At 47.4% G+C, this 15,974-nt stretch overlaps 1 non-coding gene and 2 gene segments (V, D, J or C); 1 reads left to right on the top strand and 2 right to left on the bottom strand.

Annotated features, from left to right (window-relative positions):
- Positions 1–15,974, bottom strand: part of LOC115528231 — a 917,695-nt gene that overhangs the window by 522,347 nt on the left and 379,374 nt on the right.
- The window catches only part of LOC116738411, a 688,014-nt gene that overhangs the window by 489,413 nt on the left and 182,627 nt on the right, over positions 1–15,974 (bottom strand).
- On the top strand, positions 4,824–4,927 carry LOC115498850. Its single transcript, XR_003963977.1, has one exon. It is a non-coding gene; the product is annotated as a U6 spliceosomal RNA (small nuclear RNA).

Here is a 15,974-nt window from a genome sequence, read left to right as displayed (position 1 = left end):
CCCCTCCTTATTCCCTAAATCCTCCACATCACAGGGGTCCAGACCCTCCTTCTCCACCCCACTGGCCAACCCTCGTCCAGGACCGGGTGACGTGGGCACCATCCACAGCCCCACCTGGTCCCCACCTTCATGCTCCCCTCCTGCTCCTTCCTCGTCTGCATAGCACTGGGACCTCATCACAACACATGAGATTCTGGAGTACCCTGTCAACCGCTCCAATGTTCCGGTTCCACCCCACTGATCCCACCCATCCTCATGCTCCCAGGACATAGCTTTCCTATACATGTTTAGCTTCTGTGTCCTCTCTCTTCCCCCAAACACTGTCAATGCCCTGAGCATGGGGACCTTTCCTATGGTGTCCGCATGTGGTCTGCGTCTCTAGACTCAGGTTTCTCACATAGTAGGTATTCTCCAAATGGTGTGGATCTTCACAGTCAATTATTCAGAGTCGACACACCTGGACACTGTGTCCCTGGCTCTCCCCTGACTCCCTGATATGGACTCAACTGTGTCCCCCCTCAAAACCCTATGTTGAAACTCCAACCCTCAATGGTATGTATTTGGATATAAGTCACTGAAGGAAGTAATTAAGGTAAATGAAGACGTAAATAAGGGTGATGGCCTAATCAAATGGTCTCTTCATAAAAAGAGGAAGAAAAAACAGAGTTGAGCACACACAGAAAATAGACCACAGTGAAGATCCACAGGAATGCAGCCATCTATAAGAAAAACCTCAGGAAAGCAAACCTACGAAGACCTTGGACTGGAGACCTCCAGTCTCCACACTGAGAAAATGTGCTTCTGTTGGTTAAGCCACACAGCCTGTGTTATTACATAATGGCAGCCCAAGCAGACTGACACATCTCTCCGTGGACTCTTTCCCCAGGACAACCTGTCCCAGAATCCAGAGATTTATGCTCAATTAGAGTAAAAACAGACAATGTATTGTGGCCAACCGCAAGCTTGGGGGCAGAATTTGAGAGGATGGTTCCCATTCTTTGTAGCAAGTTCCTGGTGGATGGATCCCAGACCCTAGCTTTTGACAAAACAAACAAAGGAAACAACTATTATGATAGAGGGGTCGGGGCTGCACAGGGATCCCCATCATTATGAGGACAGTAAGTTTTTGTCTCACCTCCCCACAGACCTGGAACACCATGTCAGCACTGAGACGGTTCTCACAGGCCTGGAATAATAATCAGCCCCAGCCTCAGCATGAGGCCAGTGATAGTCAAGGAGCTCAGGCTGCAAGACCTTGAGCTCTAGAGTCAATCAGGGACCCCTGAGCATCAGTTGTCAATTGTTATCATAACATATGAGAAGTCTGAGGAGCATATTCATGGGAGCCGCTGGTACCAGTACATGCAATAAACACAACCAATGTTGTCCGTGTTTCCAGTTCAGGAGATGGAGAACCTCTGACTTAGGGCCCCAGACACTGAGGGTGGCTGAGTCAGCACAGACTGGGCCCAGGACTCTGCAAGGGGGAGAGACAAAGGAAGGATGATGCTGGGTCTAGACACAAGAGGAGGATAAAGGGCCCAAGAGTCCTCCCTGGACCACTTCCCTGTCCCTGAATCCGGTTACCTATGCAGTGAGCAAGAAGGGTAAGGAGGAGAGGGATGCAGGGCATGGGGCAGACCATCACTGTTTCTGCCTTCTGTGGCCACCCAGCTGAGCAGAGCCTCCCCTAATCTCTCCCTTCCCCTCTTCATCTTCTGGGAGAGGGAAGGCCCATCCATGCAAATCAGACCCAAGTTCTCTGTCCCCTCACTGGCCCTGGGTCAGGTCCTTCCGTCTGAGGATGTCAGGGGGGTGATAGGGGAGTGGCTGGGTGAAGCCAGGAGTGGGGAGGCCCCAGCTGTGAGCTCTGAGCCCACGGCACAGGCAGTGTCAGGTGGCAGGTCCCAGCTCTGATCATCCCTGACCCCTCAGAAATGGAACCCATGCGCACCCTGGTCTCCAGGCCCAGACACAACATTGGGTGACATTGTGTTGATCTGAGCCCTGCATTACAGCCAGGCCAGGTTTCCGCTTATGTGGCCTCCCATCATTTCTGGACAGACTTTATATTCTACTCAGACTCCTCAGGGTGGGTGTGTGCATAGCTCCTTGGCTGTTTATGGCTCAGGACGGAGGGCACACACCTCACCATGGCCCGAAGCCCTGAGAGACCAGCTGTTTCTGTAGCTCACCGGGTCCCAGTCTATTCAAACATCCAGGTCCGATTTCTAAATGCTATGATCCTGTAGAGCTGCACATGATTATTATACTTTTTTCTCACTCTTAGAAGGAGCCCTGATCTATGAGAGTGTAAACATGTATATATAGAGTCAAAATTAAAGAAAAATCTCCTTTAGAGTGTTGCTGGGAGACCAGTAGGGGAAACTCTCACGCCCACCACTCCTCAATTACAGATCAAACAAAAAAGATATACCTTGCAAGCGATGCCAGTGGTAAAGGTGTCTTTGGTTAAGTTAGCAAAGTGACTTTTGCAAAGCAACTAAAGATAGGGGCTGGTTGCCATCACTCACATTTGTGAATAGAGGGTTAGAACTATCAATACCCCCTCCTGACCTGGGTGGGGAGGGATTAGTTTGAATCTATTGCCAATGGCTGATGATTTAACCAATCATGAGTATGTAATGAAGTCTCCACTAAAACCCAATAGAAGGGCACCTGGGTGGCTCAGTTGGTTGAGCATCCAACTCTTGATTTTGGCTCAGGTCATGATCCCAGGGTCGTGGGATTGAGCCCTGCATCAGGCTCGGTGCTGAGCATGGAACCTGCTTAAGATTCTCCATCCCTCCCTCTCTCTCTCTCTCTCTCTCTCTCTCTGCCTCCCTCTCCCCTACTTGCATGTTCTTTCTTTCTAAAAAAAAATTTTTTTTAAAGGAGGGTCTTCATAGAGCTTCAAGATTGGTGAACAGGTGGAGATTTGGAGCCATATCAGGCTCACAGTGGACATGGAAGCTCCATGCCCTTCCCCCATACCTGGCCCTGTGTATCTCTTCCATCTGGATGCTCCTCAGTTATACCCTTTTATAATGAATCAGTAATCTTGTCAGAAAAAAAAAAAGACATTTCTTTGAATTGTGTGAACCACTCTAGCAAATTAATCAAATCCCTGTAGAAGGTGATTGGAAACTGCAACCCATTTCAAGTGGGCCCAAAGCTCAGGTAACACCCAAGACTTGTGATTGGCACCCCAAATGGAGGGCATTCTTGCAGGACTGAGCCCTTGCCCTGTGGGATCTGTGTTATCTCCAGCACTGAGTGTCAGAATTGAGTTGACTTGTAGGGCACCCAGCTGAAGTCCCAGTACGGCTTGCTGGTGTGGGGAAATCCTTACCACACACTGGAATTGGTGACCAGAATTTCAGGTGGTTGACTCCTTCCTGGGTTTTTCCATCATAGCCGGAACCATTTTAAATTTACATAAAAATTAGTTTTTCATACATCTCATGGAAAATCTCACTTTTCTAGAATTCAAAAGTAAACTATTCATGTGTGAGGTTATTTTGTCTACCTGCTGGATGGTGCTTTAAACATCACTCTTAAGTGCATTGCATGCATAGATTATTTTCTTGGATGCTAATACGTATCTTGTTTTTTATTCTTGTATCAGTATCACATTGGTTAAATTATTTTAGCTTTAACAAATGTCTCAGTATCCAACAATTTATGTCCTACTTCTTTGTCCATTCATTTGCAAAATGCTCTAGACTATTTCTGTCCTTAAAATTGTCCTTATAAATATTAGGGAAAAAGAAACCATTAAGCCAAACTACCAACAAGTTTATCTTTCTATTTATGCAAGTCCTTTTCTATCTTTTTGAAAGGATTTTTCATTTTTTCCTAGAGTTTATGCATTTTTTGTCAGGGATGCGCTGGAGTCTCTGTGGAATGTGTGGGTTCATAAAGTTGCCGCTGTGTGTTGGCGGGGAAGAAGGGGCTGCCACCATTCCTTGGTTCCCAGGGGCACCTTCTCTTCTGAGCCATGGGGAGACTTGCTGAGCCTGAAGTTTGTCTCCTGTGCTGACTAGTGAACGGCATGGTCAGGAAGAGATTCCAGAACAGGTCTGAAGTCCTGCGCGTGCCATGCCTGGCACAGGCAGATTCCACAGGACATTCCTAACTATGGTCCTCACATCCCTCAGTCTCCCCATTCCAGTGTCTCTGAGAAAATTATCTTCCTGAGCTGGGATTTTCTGCTGTGTTCACGTGAGCAGGCTGAGCCTACAATTTCAACAATAGCTCAGACTAAAGCTCCTTAAAGCCAATGCTTCCTGGAGAGTTTCAGAGCCTAGGCTGCTGGTAATGTGATAGAAACAGTAGAGACCATGAAAAGGAGCCCAACATCCCTACTCATTAGGGAAATGCAGATCAAAACCACTTACATACCACTTCAGCTTTATGAGGAGATGGTCATCTGAAACCTCATGTATGCTAGTGGGAATGCAATCCTTTGCAGCCATATTGGAGAACAGTTTGGCACTTTATTCAGAAGTGTATAATAAAGTCATGATATGGCCCAGGCATTCAGCTATTAGGTATCAAACCAAAAGAAACTAAAATATATGTCCACACAAACAGCTTGTATAGGAGTGTTTATGGCAGCAATAGACACAATGCATAATAGACAGAAGGTGTCAACGACACAAATGTCCATCAGCTGATAAATACATAATGAATATATGGTGCATCCATACAGTGAAATACTAGTCACCAATTTAAAAAAGTGAACTACAGAGCCAGGTATAACTAGATGGACCTCAAAAACATATTACACCTAAGAATTCAGCAACAGAAGGCAATCACACGTTTGTTTCGACAGCCTATGCAATAAAATTGGAACCTTCCAGATAGATTAGCATGGGCTCCACACAAGGATGATATGCAACTAAGTGAAACATTCCATACATTTACAGATGGTGATGTTCCCACAGCAATGTGCATGCACCTAATGTGGGTGAATGGGGCACTTAAAATGGCACATGTTCAGTGTTACAGTGCACATGAAATACCCACAAGAAATCACCGCAGACAGAATGGAGTTTGTGGCTACAAAGGGCTGAGCGCAGTGGCAACAGTGACTTCACTGCTGGTAGGTCCAAGGTTTCTCTGCAGGTGATGGAAATGTGGTAAATTCAGTCATGATAGAAGTTGTCCAACTGTGGAACTATACTAAAGACCATGGAATTGTATACTGTAAATGAATGAACTTTGTGGCATGCAAATTATCTCAATAGTTTTGTTTTGCTTTGTTTTTAGAAAAAAACAGTATGAGGGAGAGCAACTGTGACCGACCTTTTAAGGTCGTTCTGTGCTCAGAGCAGACCCTCACACCCTCTAGGGTGTCCATGGTCTCCCTGTTTGTTTGTCACAGGCAGTAATGGGGGTGACAATAACGAGGGGCAGGGGCAGGTTTTTGTCTTAGGTCCCCATGGGCCTGTAGCACTGTGTCAGCATTGATGCTTTCATCCCACACTGAGCAGTAATAGTCAGCCTCGTCCTTAAGCTGTAGGCCCAATATGGTCAGAGAGGCTGTGTTCCCAGAGTGGGAGCCAGAGATCTGGAACTGTGAGAGCCTACTTGTCCTGAGCATCACAGTTTTGGGGCCACCGTGAGAAATCTGTTGGTACCAGCCCACATAATTTGTTCCAACATTGTTACTGTTTCCAGTGCACGTGAGGGTGACCTTCTGTCCCACAGACCCTGACATGTATGCTTCCTATGTCAGTGGAGACTGTGCCCAGGGCCCTGTAACAGAGCAGTGGAGACACAGACAGGGGAGTCTCAAGGAAGAAGAAGAAAAAAACAGAAGAAGAAGAAGGAGAAGGAGAGGACCAAGTGGAAGAAGTAGTCAACCTGTAGTTAGCACTGCAGGATGGAGTGGATTGACTGTGGGGCCCAAGAAGGTTGGATCTCATGTTCCTGAGCCTGGGTCACTGGAGGAGCACTAGGACCTTTGGGAAGTGTTGGTCAGTGATGTCTGGCTTCATTCTGGATTGGAAACAAGTGCTGATGAGGTAGCATGATGTGGAGACAAAAAAGGAACCTTGGTCCCAGGGTACATGGTTGAGTCAATGATTTGGCTCATCTCTGGTTGAGTCCAGAGATTTGAGGAGATATCCCGGTAATGACGTGTCAAAATCATGTCATTCTGTCCACTGCTGTTGCTCCTTTGGGGGACAGTAGAGAGTGCATTTCTGTCCTGGGGTCTCTGTCCCTGATGGAGGCTGGATCAGCAGGGAGAGGTGTGGAGATCTGTGAGCACAGGGCAGGATCGACACTTCAGAGAGTGGGGCAGAGCTAGGGTACGATCCCTGCTGGAGCTCAGGAAGCATTCATCTGGGTGGTAAGAACAGGGAGGACTAGGCGCATCCAGTCTGTGGTGGCCATGACCTGACACCTTGATCCTTAAGTCGCCAACGAGGGCATACCTGTCTCACACTTCTTAGTCCATTCCACACCCTGAGGAATTGGGTCTGTGATGGTTAAATTATGTGTAGCTTGTGTAGGCCATGAGAGCCAGATGTTTGGTCTAACATGATTTTAGTAGTTTCTGCGAATATATATTTCACATGATATTAAGAAGTAAATGAGTAGGGGCACCTGGGTGGCTCAGTCAGTTAAGCAACTGACTCTTGATTTCAGATCAGGTCATGATCTCACGGTTCATAAGATTGAGCCCTGCATTAGGGTCTGAGCTGAAAGCACGGAGCCTGATTGGGATTCTCTCTCCCCTTCTCTCACTGCCTCCCGCCCCCCCCCACTGTGCTCTCTCTCTCTCTCTCTCTCAAATAAAGGAATAAATTTTAAAAAATGGAATTAAGTCAGTAGACTTTTATTAAAGCCAATTACCATCCATAATGCGAATGGGCCTCATCAAATCAGTTGAAGGCCTTGATGTAGAAAAGACTGACCTTGCACAGAAAGAAGGGATTCTGGGAACACATTGCCCTCAGAACAAAACTACAACATCTACACTTCCTCTCCTGGGTCTGTGGCCTTCCAGCCCACACTGTGGATTTTGGACTTGCCAACCTCTACAACAATGGCTAAAGAGTCCTTAAAATAAATATCTCAGATAGATTGATATGCACACATAGACATGCACATAGACATACATTATATTACACATACATATACACATGCATCTTATAGGTTCTGTTTCTTAGGAGAACCCTAACTCATGTGCAGTCCTTTATCCAAATCTCAGTCTTATTCTTTGTTTTTTTCTAGCCCTTTGCATGGTTCAATTCTACAGAGGGATCAAGACAAATGGTCAGACAATGCTAAGTCTGTGCTCTAGGTCCTGCAAAAACCATGAGAAATCATGATCACAAGGTGATCACAGGTGTCAGGTGGTGGGGAAGTGACCACCATTGAAGTTTCTTGCAACTCTTTACTTTCTTTCTACCTCTGGGAAGAGAAGGTCATCATGTGAGTAATATACTTTCTGCTTTCTTTCTTTTTTCAATTTTTTTAACGTTTATTTATTATTGAGAGACAGAGAGACACAGAGTGTGAGCAGGGGAGGGGTAGAGAGAGGGGGAGACACAGAATCCGAAGCAGGCTCCAGGCTCTGAGCTGTCAGCACAGAGCCTGACACGGTGCTTGAACTCACAATCTGTGAGATCATGACCTGAGCCGAAGTCAGTCGCCTAACCAACTGAGCCATCCAGGCGACCCTATACTTTCTGCTTTCTAACTCTCATGTGAATGCCTACATTTCATATCAACACCTCGTGCCTGGGAGTGAGTGTGTGTTGGTCTGGAATTGATCAGGTGCATGGACATCAGAATGGTCGTGGGATTGAGCTATGATTTTATGAGATGGAAACAACCTGGCCCATGTCCCCTGCCCAGATGCCAGTGTCCATAGTCCATGTCCCAACTTGAATAACAAAGAGGGTAGAGGGAAGAAGAGGTGGTAGGCACGGCCATATTTGGTGAAATTTTGTCATTTTCTTCTCCTATTTGAACCCCAAATCCCCAGCCATGTGATTAGTCAGTGACTAAGCCCAGTTCCAACCAGATAGCCACTGTATTACCCAAGCCACTCGGACAATCCCCTCCCTGGTCACCATGATGATTTCAGGGGAGATGGTGGAGTGATCTGGTCCAGGCAACTTGAAAACCGAAGTTTCTGGTCAGTGGGTCATGGAGGGCAAATCTCTCGTCCAGAGGGTGTGTTGTATGGACCTCATTCTGGGACTGCAGGGACATTTGTCCCACTCTGGGAAGTCAGCCTGAGACACAGTATGTTTTACTTCTGTTTCTTCTCTCTACTTCCAGACACTGTCAGTTCCCTGAGCAGGTGTACCCTCCATGTGTTTCCTTTGCTGTGTCCTGACCCCTTAAACCCAAGTCTGCCATGTAGCAAGGGTTCAGTAAAGGGTGTGAATGCATACCATTGGAAGAGTGGACTATCCTAAGCCAGACACAGCTGGACTCTGAGTCCTGGCTCTGTCCTGACCCCTTGATAAGGACTGAACTGTGTGCCCTCAAAACCCTATGTGGAAATCCTAACCCACATTGTGATGTTTGCAGATAAGGCACTGAGGCATGTAATTATGGATAAATGAGGTCATATGGGTGGTGTCCTAAAAAATAGGGATGATGTCTTTATAAGAAGAGGTAGAGACACCAGAGGGGAAAACACAAACAAGGCCATGTGAGCACCCAGGAAGAACGCCACCATCTGCAAGCCAAAGAGAGAGACCTCAGGAGAAATCAAAGCTGGCAACACCTTGAACTTGGACATTCAGCATCCAGAACTGTGAGAAAATCAGTATCTTTTGGATTAGCCACACAGTCTACGGTTTTATGTTACGGTAGCCCTAGCAGACAGGCACAAGCCTCAGGGACTCTGTCCCCAGGGCAATATCCCAGCGTACAGGAATTTCTGCTCAGTTTGCATGAAACAGAAAATGTGTACCTGCAAGGACAGGCTGCAGAGACACAGTTGAGAGGACAAGGACACATATCCTAGAGAAAGTTCCCTGAGTTGGGTTTCAGACCTCAGATTTAGGTCAAACAAAAGGGGAACCAGCTGTCTTGGCAGAAGATGGGGGCTGCAAAAGAAATCCCATCACTGCAGGGACAGCATGTTTTTGTCTCACTTCCCCACAGGCCTGGAGCACTGTGTGAGCACTGAGACTATCATCCCACGCTGAGCAGTAATAATCAGCCTCGTCCTCAGCCTGCAGCCCAGTGATGGTCAGGGTGCCTGAACTGCCAGACTTTGAGCCGGAGAATCTATCTGGGACCCCCGAGGGTTTGCTGTTATCCCAATAGATGACGGTTTTGGGGCCCATTCCTGGGACTTGTTGGTACCAGCTCACATCATTACCACCCCCGATGTTGGAGCTGCTTCCGGTGCAGGAGATGGTGATCCTCTGGCCTAGGGTCCCAGACACTGATGGTGGCTGAGTCAGCACAGACTGGGCCCAGGACCCTGCAAATGAGAGACACAGAGACCGTGATGCCGGGGTCTAGAGACAAGAGGAAAAAGCAGGACCCACATGTCCTCCAAGGGCCCCTTCCCTTGGCCTCACATCCAGTTACCTGTACAGTGAGCAAGTAGGGTGAGGAGAAGAGGGGTCCAGGCCATGGTGGAAGTCATCACTGTTCCTACCTTCTGTAACCCACAGTGTGCAGACCTCCCCTAATAGGTCTCTTCCCCTTTTCATTCTCTAAGAGGGGGAGGATCTGTCCATGCAAATGAGACTCATAGCTGTCTAACACTTCACTGGCCCTGGGTCAGGTCTCTCTGTTGAGGAGGTAAGGGGATGGGTATGGGAGGGGCTGTGTGGGGCCAGGGGGGTGTGGATGTCACCACTGTGAGCCCTGAACATAGGGCACAGGCAGTTCCAGGTGGCAGGTCCCAGCTCTGATCACCTTTTAACCCTTGAAATGGGCCGTATGTGTCCCTTGGTGGTCCAGGCCCAGACACAGCATTGTGTGACATGTGACTGGAGCTAGTCAGGCACACTTCCTGACATCCTACTGCTTTGTCCCCTATCCCCTGCTTTAGGGCCAGGTAACCCCTTATGTTGCCTCCCATTACCTCAAGGAAAGCTGTATACTCTACCCAGACTCTTCAAGGTCTGGCCATGGCTACCTTGGCTGTTCATGGGTCAGGGTCGAGGTGGCATCTCTGCTCAGATTCCTTTTCAGTCAGGATCAAATCCAGAGCACTGTGCTACCCCATGAAGACGTGTCTCTTTCTGTGCAGGACACATGTTTTTTCCTCTTATGTGATTCCTTGCTTGTTACAAATTTAGCAGTGTATCTCCAACACACAAAAATATTTTTTCAAAGTCCGTTTTCCTGGTGAACTGTAAGTATTTTTGTTTTTTATCTGCTCTTTATTCAAGCTTCACCATTTTATTGGTCTTCTCACTAATAGATGAGTTGAATAGCATATTTTACACTTGTCCATTTTGTATTTGTATGAGAATCAGATATTTGGCTTTTTGAGTCTGGCTAATTCTGATCCCACTCCCAGGACACCGAAAAGGTTAAATGTGGTAGTGCCTTCTGTGACCTCCCTGTGAGGTGGAGTCTCTCAGCAATGATCCTGAGGTGACCTGGAGTGGCACTTACTCGGGACTGGAGCAGATGGGGAACCATCATGGGATGTGTACAGAGCATCTTGTGCTGGGCCTCTGGGACTGGTCCTCTCCTGAGGAAGGGACAGATGGAGGAGAAAACCACAGGTGGTCATGGGATGTCTTATGTTTTATAAGACATTAGAAAACTCTGGGAGTCAGAATTACAACCGTATGAGACAGAAACCCCATGGTCTGTGTCCCCTGCTCAGCTCTTAACGTACACAACACAAGACTCAAACATGAACCAGCTATGAGGGTGGAGGGCAGAGCTGGTAATAAAGAGCTGAGTGATATACAAGGTGGGGATGCTTGCACAAACCGTCTGACCTTTTCCTCTCCTATCCAGACCCACATCTTCCAGTCATGCTGTCAGAATGTGATTGATCCCAGCCCCAAATGCTGAGATGAACCTCATCTTTCTGGGAGAAATCAGATGAATTTCTTTCTGGTACCATGTTGATGGCAGGGAAGATGGTGTAAGAGATCCGGTCCAGTCCTGAAGGCTGGGATTCCTGATCAATGGGTCCAGGATGACGAGGATCTCTCATTCTGGATGGCTTGTTGTGTGGATGCGATACATGGGAATGCAGAGGCATTTTGTTCCTATGTGGGAAATCAGCCTGGGGACATGGGGGTCATGGAGAAGGGTCATCTCAGATAACTATCAGAGAAAGAAGAGTGAGTCCTGAAGGATTTCCCACTTGTTATCTGGAGAGGAAATATGCCTGTGTTTTATTTTCTTAAGTTTTATTTATTTATTTATTTTGAGAGAGAGAGAGAGAGAGAGAGAGAGAGAGAGAGAAGAGAAAATGAGTAGGGGAGGGGCAGAGAGAGAGAGTGAAAGAGAATCCCAAGCAGGCTCCACACTGCCAGTGCAAAGCTGCCTGACATGGGGCTTGAACTCACAAACCGTGAGATCATGGCCTGAGCTGAAATCAAGAGTCAGACGCTTAAGCGACCCAACCACCCAGACACCCCGAAATATCCCCATGTTACCACTGAACAAGGCAGGGAGGTTGTTGATGCTTCCATCATGGGGGTGAACTTGGGGCCTCATCTCCATACCCCTGATCAAGAATGTTCTCCCTAGGGGAAGGAAAAAAAAAAGAGGTTAGAGTGAGAGAGAGCCAAAGCATAAGAGACAGTTAAAAACTGAGAACAAACTGAGGGTTGATGGGGGGTGGGAGGGAGGGGAGGGTGGGTGATGGGTATTGAGGAGGGCACCTTTTGGGATGAGCACTGGGTGTTGTATGGAAACCAATTTGACAATAAATTTCATATATTAAAAAAAAAAAAAAAGAATGTTCTCCCTAGGAGCTCACTCACATGCCATCCAGCTCCTAAGGGTTAGTTCGAAGCCACACCCCTTTCTTCGGTGCCTCCTTTCTCCCCAAACTTGCTGAGTCTGTCCATTATCCTCTAACAGCTACCGGCGTTCCCACTGGCTTCCTTCCTCCCTCCTCCTCATTCATGTTCACTTGAAACATCTGGACTTTTCTTCATGAGCTTGAATTAGATCCTGTGTCTTTTTTGTCAAATGCTCCAGTGGCTCCTGTATCCACCTACGATACTCAACTCCCCTCACTCCATGGTAACATTTTACATGTGTTTATGCTTTTCCTGGTTTGTTTTCCCTTTCCCAGATAGCATCAGCTCCCTGAGGACAGGGACAATCCCTGTCTTGCCTACACTGTATCCTGAGCCTCTAGACCAAGTGTGGCACCAAGTATGTTTTAGTAAATAGTGTGGGACGAAGGAACTCTTGGTGAGTCAACTGTCCTAAGTCAAATGCAGTTGGACTCCTGTGTCTCTGGTTCTAACCTGACACTTCATGGACCTGGCCCCCAGGGAAGGCTGACCATTGCATCAAGGGATTTCTGCTCAATGCGAGATGGTATCGCAATATGTGTTGCCAAGGACTGGATTTGGGGACATAGTTTGAGAGGATGAGGACAGATTGTAAATTATGTACAGTTAGATGCAATAAGTGTCCAGAGAGTGAAGGGCCCACAAGAGGAGGAGGGAGGCTGCATCTTGATTCTTCACTGATCTGGAACAGTTTTTGTCCAGATGGCCCCATGTCTGGACCCAGCAGTCAGACTTGTCTTAGGACAGGACCTAAGAAATCATGCCTTGGCAGACCTGAAGCCAGAGGTTTCATCTCAGATAACAATGAGACAAGATCTCCCCAGTCCATATTTCTATGGCTTCCACATATGTGTTTTGTGCCAGGCCACAATTTCATCTCATGTTGCTGCTTTTTCTGCTACAGATGATTTTGCCCTTGAGATCTGACCCCAACCTCATGGATGGATGAGTCTGTAGATCCTGGGAACAGGAACCTAAATTACAGAAAATATGGGGGGCAGGGATATTTGGAGTTCCTTATTACTTGGTCCAAAGCCTAACTCACTTTGGGGATTTAGAGCACAAAGCTCGGGATGCCAGCAAGGTTAATGAATGGGGAGGGAATGGCAGAAAGGAGAAAATAAATCTGAATACAAATTGAGAAGGAAACCCTGGGCGTTCCTCTGCTACATCGGTGCAGGAGACTTGATACACATTTGCTAAGATACACACTCATTTTAAATTTCCTCACAGATCAGATCATTCCTTACAAGATCATGTAGATCTTGCCTTACATTGACAAGTTAGTAGAAAGAATCCATGAAAATTGTCATTGTAGACAGATGAAATTGGGCGTGGGTGCTCAAGGAGCTAGAATCTCATTTCCTCCTAGGCCTGGGACATGGGGCCTTTCATTGTGCTGGTCAGGGGGGTTCAAATTCATCCTTAAGTTGCAGTCAAGAACTTTAGCACACAAGACTTCTCCAGTAGGCATGACTTCCCACTACATATGCCTCCACAAGACCAGGTAAACAACATCCCATGTGGGGTAGGGATACACCCACATGCCTTCCAAGAGAGGCCAAGGCAGCCATCGGAGGTGACCTCTTTTTGGTCAGTTTCCTCAGACTGTCTTCCCGGGAATTATGGATACAAGTTCCACTTGTAACCCTTGAAAATACGGAGTTTCTGAGATCACTTGCTGCCCTCTTCATGTACCTGTCTTCTGGCCCCAATTCTCCAACAAGTTACAAGTCACAGGGTCCTTCGCCAGGTTGAAGTGATGAACAGAAACCATCGCCCCAGATGCACACTGTGGGGGGCACTATATAGACTCGTCGCCAGGGGTCCCCAGCAACAGGCCTGTTGCACTCACACTCTGTGCTTCGGCCTTCGGACAGAGGGTCCTCTACCCGGTCCGTGTCCTTGGTTGACACTGCATGTCTGTGCTGTCACCCTGACTTGTTTCTTCTGACTTCAGACCAACTTCCTGGGCCTTATCCTCCTCAGAGACAAGCTGGCCTGAGGACACAGGGCAGGATTCTCCCAGGGCTATATTCTAGTCACATGTTTTCTTAGTGTTTCTACTTTCTTTTCTTTTTTTCTTTTCTAAAATTCCCCACCATTTCAAGGACATTTTACCAAAGCTATTACAATGATTGTATTGGTCAATTCTGGGAGGATTGACATCTTTACCAAGTTGAATATTTAGACCCATAAGCCAGATAGATCTGTACATGTATTTAAACCTTTAATCTCCCTTTGAATGGTTTATAATTTTTAGTACATAAAATTCTCAAATTCTTTCAGATCTTTCCTTATATGTTTCATATTTTTGATGCTATTGTAGATGATATTATTTCTAATTTTCATTTTTGGAGGTTGATGCTAGAATAGATAATACAATTCCCACGTGCGTGTGGGGGTTGCATCACAACCCCAAATGGAAACACTCAGACCAGAAGCATATCTGAGTCACTCTACACTCTCCAGAGAGCGTGGCCAGAATCAGCCTTTTCATTCTTATCCAATTTCTTCATTAAGAGCTATTAATCTCTGAGCATGGGATTACTTCCAGTGCAACATTAACAGGGTGAGACTATATTATCAATGGATTAATCCAAATTTTGATCTGAATAAAAGTATGTGATACTATCAGATCAAGTGGACTGAGGAAACTCAGGTGCTGACAGAAGAAATGACAATGCCATTGACCCCCTAAGCCAGGCATGGTAGAGCCCCTGTTATGAGGGGCACACCAGGTCGGGAGGGTGCAGGCCAGGTTTTTGTTTCACTTCCCCATAGATCTGGAGCACAGTGGAAGTCTTTAGAAGGAGGGTAGCTGGGTCATCCCCTGCTGGCACAGGGAACCTGTAAACACAGACCCTCATGGGAAACGGGGCAGCGGAAAAGGTTAAGCTGCTTGGTGGTCTGTGACAGTGAGGGTGACACCCACTCAAGAGCTGCCATGGATCTGGAGATGTCCCTACCTGTGCAGTGAGCCAGGAGCACCAGGAGCACAAGGAGAAGGGTCCAGGCCATGATGGATGCTCCTCCTGCAGCCCCAGATCAGGGCGGGCATGTAGCGGTTTCTTTTGTCTTCTCCATGGACTCATGGGGACCGGCTGTTCACACAGATTTCGGTCCTGCCTACTAGCTGAGGTGTCAGCTTAGTCCCTTAGAAAGAGGGGGCTGATTTCCACAGAGACTCAGAGTTTGTCTCCTGGGAGGGACCAGGGAAGAAGCAGCTGCCAGAACCTTCCACAGACCTGTGAGCAGCAGACCCCTCCCAGCCAGAGGGGACACAGCTGCTGAGTCCCCACTAGCACACATAGGCAAAAGTGTGGGCGCCCTAAGGGGGTTGTAGGGTACACAGCAGGGGGCCCCCAGTGTGCTCTTCCTGAGGAGGCCGACAGTGCCCCCTGCTGCCCACAGGTCAAGCTTCAGTCTGTCCCTGGAAAGGATGTCAGGGACACTGACCTGACAGCCTGGCCACTGTCAGACCACAAGCATCCACATGCCATATGCCCTAGTGCCCAAGGTAACTCATATGAACAAACAGCCTTCCCACCGAGAGTTTCTGTGTTTGTCAGAGAAAGAAATGTGGTGAATCACCACCAAGCACCATGAATAGGGCCACAGTGGGTTGAGAAGGCAGCGGTTTCTGGAAGCACACACCTGAGCTGCTGTCTCAGGTGGGCCACGTGAGGGAGGAGACTGGTTCTCTGGGTGGAGAGTTGGGACCAGGGTTCCTACAGCAGGTCAAATAAAACACACTACCTTCCCAGAAGAAAGAAGGAATTGGAGGTGGGTGGGTCATCAGATATGATGTGTTGAGGGGACGGAAACTACGTCATTTGACAGCAGCTTTGAGCAAATGGAATGTAAGTGCAAAAGGGGTGAGGACATTTGACGCCTAAATGTAAAAGTACTTCTATGTCAGAGTGAGGTGCTTGGCTTTTATTTTATTTGTATTTCTTAGAGATTGAAAATGGGAGAAAT

Source organism: Lynx canadensis, chromosome D3 (assembly GCF_007474595.2).
Source record: "Lynx canadensis isolate LIC74 chromosome D3, mLynCan4.pri.v2, whole genome shotgun sequence".
Taxonomy (NCBI): domain Eukaryota; kingdom Metazoa; phylum Chordata; class Mammalia; order Carnivora; family Felidae; genus Lynx; species Lynx canadensis.
The sequence above is the reverse complement of the archived record's forward strand: the minus strand, read 5'-3'. Positions and strand labels throughout refer to the sequence as shown.